The sequence below is a fragment of the Suncus etruscus genome, chromosome 7 (genome assembly GCF_024139225.1).
Source record: "Suncus etruscus isolate mSunEtr1 chromosome 7, mSunEtr1.pri.cur, whole genome shotgun sequence".
Taxonomy (NCBI): domain Eukaryota; kingdom Metazoa; phylum Chordata; class Mammalia; order Eulipotyphla; family Soricidae; genus Suncus; species Suncus etruscus.
Genome location: NC_064854.1, coordinates 123,234,599 through 123,239,839, shown reverse-complemented (window position 1 = coordinate 123,239,839; position 5,241 = coordinate 123,234,599).

The window sequence follows — 5,241 nt, the reverse complement described above, 5'->3', positions numbered from 1 at the left end:
CGGCTCGGCTCGGCTCGGCTCGGCTCGGCTCGGCTCGGCTCGGCTGGGCTCTGGCCCGCCCGACCCACTCGCTCCGCTCCCGCCGCCGACCCTCCACGCCAAGCGCCCGGGTCGGCAGTTCCGAGCGTCTACCGGGCGGCGCCTTCCAGGCAGCCGCGCACCGACGGCTGGGCGGGGTAGTGGGCGTGTCATGGGCGTGGCCTATATGATACGAGGCCGTGATAGGAGGAAATGCGTGTGGGCGGGGCGTGGTTTATCTAAGCCACGCCCCCACCCTTGGCAGGATGGGGCGTGGCCACTCAGAGGGCGGGACTCCCCGTGAAGTCCGGCTCTGATTGGCTGGACGCGAGGCGCCCGGAGCTCGTAAGGCCGAGGGTGGGGACCTGGGCTTCTCCAGGGGGGCTGAGCTGGAACCAGGCCGCCGAGCTCCAAGGGGGCGAATGGGGCGAGCTGGGCAAGGGGAGGCTTGTCTTGGACACTTGGCTAAAGTTAATGAGCCCAATAAACTTGTGTCTGGTCCTGGAGTTGGGGCCCTGCCTTTGCCCCCTTTTCTCTGGAATCATGCAACAGACAGATAGATCATCATGGTCTCCAATTAATCAATTGTTTGATTGATTTGTCTCCGATCAATCGCTTGTCTGAACAGTTCAGGTGTGTTCATCATGGGGAACATCTTCCCTTGCAAGTAGGACCATGCTGGACTTGAGCAGCCAGGACTTGAAATGCAAGTGGGTACCTTTTTTTTTTTTTTTTACCTTCAATGGACAGTGGCTGCAATCCCATAACTGGGCAGAGTTTCCAATATTTTAATCTTTCTGATCCTGTTCTCCAGTAGGAGTTCCAACCTGAGTGGACATTGAAAGAGTCTTCCCAGGATTCCCCAGGAAGGTGGGATGAGACTGACACACACACACCCTAATTCCAGGAACCCTGAAGGTCCCAGCCCAAAGACAGGGAAGGTCCACAGAGCCAGAAGAGCTAAATGCCTGGTCACTATTGCTTGTCCCTCCCAAGTCATGTCTTCAGTCCAAACTCGCTCATTACCACAGTCCTGCATATCTAGTTTCAGCTCCTAGTCCACAATTGAGCTCACTGTTTGTCTTGCAATGTAAGTATAGCCCTGTCTGACTGTCTCCCCATATTGAGAAGCCATTGGCCTTGTAAATCCTGCAAATGTTTCTTCTCCAGGGCTTCTTCCTGCCTGGAGTCAAAGCTTAGCAAGACTCCAAAGCAAGCAGCAAATAGTGTGAACACACATAAAGCCCACCCAGGGACAGACACTCAGCTAGGCAACCCATAGATAGGCCCTGCCACTTCCAATAGACCTAACGTACCGTACTAAGGGCTCCTACAGTCCAGAACACAACCAATCCCAGCACAGAAAACAGACCCAAGGCGGGCCTCTTCCCCCGCCAGTCCCGCCCCAGCCTGAGAGCCCATCTTCCCCCCTCGGGCCTCCCCAGCCTGCTCCTAGCAACAGCCAACAGCTCATGCAGTTGCCCAGCAACAGAGAGAGCCTGTCAGCCCCTAGGAGGCCAGACTTGCCAGAGGTGGGTGCAATGCAGACCCCAGTCAATGGAGGGGAGGAAGAGCAGACTGGGGTTCCTGAGAGGCAGGGCTCTCCCAGTCCTGGGCCAAGTCCCTGCTTTTCGCACCCTTCCCACCGGTTCACCACTCCCTCCCAGTTTCAGGGTTTTCCTAAAGAGTCCAGCAATCCCCTTTCCCACCTCTCTGGCAGCTCCCTCTGCATTCCTTTTATCTCCATGGGGTTCCCAGGGGTATGTTGGGGCATCTGTTTGCTACTCTAGTCTCTTACCTTCTCACACCTCCCCACTCTAGGGGCTCAGGGGCTAAGATAGATACTACCAACTCTGTCTGCCCCAATTTGAAAGCCCTGTCCACCACTGCCAACGCCTCTCCCAAATGCATCACACATCCTCAATAGCCTGCTCCCTTAAAATTTCCCCAGTTTGTTCTTCTCCTGTAAAAAGATCAATCTTCTGATGCCAAAGAGAGAGTACAATGGTTAGAGACTTGCCTTAGGAGTGTCCAACCCTGGTTTTATCCCTGGAACCATACAGTCCCCTGAGCACTACTGCTAAAAGTGATCTCTGGGGCCTAGTAGTACAGTGGTGGGGCATTTGCCTTGCATATGACTGACCTGGAACGGACCTGGGTTCGATCCCCGGCATCCCTTGAGCCTGCCAGGAGCGATTTCTGAGCACAGTGCCAGGAGTAACCCCTGAGCGCTGCTGGGTGTGGCCCAAAAATTAGAAATTAAAAAAGTGATCTCTGAATGTAGAGCTGGGAGTAAGCCCTAAGCACAAGGTGTGACCCAGAGCATATGCACATATATAGTGTGTAAATATTATACATATGATAAAAAATAAAGTCAATCTTTTAAATGGTAGCCAAGGGGATCCCAATGAAAGATACCACATCACTCATAGGGATCGGAATTGAGAATGGGGGTCTCCATCCTGGCACTATACGGCGCCTAAAGCATTTCAAATTTCAAATGTGGTCCTACTGCCCTCTTCTTTTAGCACTGATGGGCGCAGGCTGGGGAAATACACCCAGCTGAGTACCACAAAACAGCATCAGACCCAACTACCCATGTGAGTAATACCCACAAAGATAAAAATCAAGGGACCGGAGAGATAGCACAGCGGTAGGGCATTTGCCTTGCATGCAGAAGGATGGTGGTTCGAATCCCGGCATCCCATATGGTCTCCCGAGCCTGCCAGGGGGCTATTTCTGAGCATAGAACCAGGAGTAGCTCCTGAGCGCTGCCGGGTATGGCCCCAAAACCAAAATAAAATAAAATAAAATAAAAATAAAAATCAAGGCCGGAGCAATAGCACAGAGGTAGGGCATCTGCTTTGCAAATGCGGCTGATACAGGACAGACTTCAGTTCTTTTTTTTTTTTTTTTTTTTTTTTTTTGGTTTTTGGGCCACACCCGGTGATGCTCAGGGGTTACTCCTGGCTATGCGCTCAGAAGTCGCTCCTGGCTTGGGGGACCATATGGGACGCCGGGGGATCGAACCGCGGTCTGTCCGAGGCTAGAGCAGGCAAGGCAGGCACCTTACCATTAGCGCCACCGCCCGGCCCCCAGACTTCAGTTCTATCTCCAGCTTCCCATATGGTCCTTCAAGCCAGGAGCAATTTCTGAGCGCAGAGTCAGGAGTAACCCCTGAGTGTCACCGGGTGTGGCCCAAAAAGCAAATAAATAAATAAAAGTAAAAATCATAACAAGTAGAAGATAGCACGTCATTCTTTTGCTTACAAGCCCTCTATGGCTCCACGGTGTCCTGAGGATAAAGCCCACAGGCCCTGCTTTGAACTGTGCAGGAGGCAGAGGTAGTAGCAGATGACAGCAAGGAGGACTCTGGAGATTATTTTGCAGACCAGTTTTTTTGCATATTACTTTGGATAAGAACCAGAAATTCAAACTCAGGGACCCGAGTGATAACATTAGCAGTAGGGCTTTTGCCTTGCACACTGCCGACCTGAGACTGATCTGGGTGGATCTCCGGCACCCCATATGATCCCCCGAGCCTGCAGAAGCAATTTCTGAGTACAGAGTCAGAAGTAACCTTGAACATCGCTGGGTGTGGCAACAACAACAAAAAACAACAAAAATTCAAACTCAACCATGTACAACTTTGTAACTGTGTATCTCATGGTGAGTCAATTAAATAATTTATTTTATCAAGAAAAAGAACAGGGCCCGGAGAGATAGCACAGCAGCGTTTGCCTTGCAAGCAGCTGATCCAGGACCAAAGGTGGTTGGTTCGAATCCCGGTGTCCCATATGGTCCCCCGTGCCTGCCAGGAGCTATTTCTGAGCAGACAGCCAGGACACCCTGAGCACTGCCGGGTGTGGCCCAAAAACCAAAAAAAAGAAAACAAACAAACAAACAAAAAGAACCAGAAATTTCTTGCAAATCAGTTTTCTTTTCTTTCTGTTTGATTTTTTTTTTTTAGGCTACACTTTGAGATGCTCAAGGTCTAGTCCAGGCTAAGTGCTCAGAAGACTATCTGGTGCTGGGAGATAAATACAGTGTTCACTGAACACTCATCTCTCTAGCCCCCTGTGCCTCAGTTTTATTCCCCCATTTATTTATTTATTTATTTATTTATTTATTTATTTATTTATTTAGGTTTTTTTAGGCCACACCTGGCAGTAGCGCTCAAGGGTTACTTTTTTGTTTGTTTGTTTTTTGTGTCACACCCGGCAGCACTCAGGGGTTACTCCTGGCTCTACGCTCAGAAATCACTCCTGGCAGGCTCAGGAGGACATATGGGATGCTGGGATTTGAACCATCAACCTTCTGCATGCAAGGTAAATGCACTGCCTCCATGCTATCTCTCCGGCCCCTCAAGGGTTACTCTTTTTTTTTTTTTTTTTTTTTTTTTTTTTGGTTTTTGGGCCACACCCGGTGACGCTCAGGGGTTACTCCTGGCTATGCGCTCAGAAGTCGCTCCTGGCTTGGGGGACCATATGGGGCGCCGGGGGATCGAACCGCGGTCCGTCTCCTAGGCTAGCGCAGGTAAGGCAGGCACCTTACCTCGAGCGCCACCGCCCGGCCCCAAGGGTTACTCTTAACTCTGTTCTCTGAAATCACTCCTGGCAGGCTTGGGGTACCAAATGGGATGAGGGATACTAAACCTGGGTTCATTCCGGGTCGACCACGTAAAAGGCAAACACCCTACTGCTGGACCTTTGTGCTGTCACTCCAGTCCTCCCCTTACTTTTTAATGGGCAGGGATGAAAAAACCTCCTAAGTGCTGTTTAGGAAGCTTGGGGGGCCCCATATTTTTTTCATTTTCACCTTTGGGAAGACTCAGGACTTACTCCTGGCTCTTCATTCAAGGATCACTCCTGATGGGGTCAGGTCGAGGAATCATATGGGATGACAGGGATCGAATCCAGGTCAGCCATGTGCGAAGCAAGCACCCTATCCACTGTACTACCTCTCTGGCTTCCCCATCTGGAGTTTTTTTTTTCCTTTAGGTTTTTGGGCCACACTCAGCAGTGCTCAGGGGTTACCCCTGGGTCTCTGCCAGAAATCGATCCTGGTAGGCACAGGGGACCATATGGGATGCTGGGACTCAAACCAATATCGGTCCTGGGTCGGCTGCTTGCAAGGCAAACGCCCTACCACTGTGCTATCTGTCTGGCCCCTCCATCAGGAGTTCTTGGCTAACCAGACTGCTGCTACAGTGGTTCAATGCAA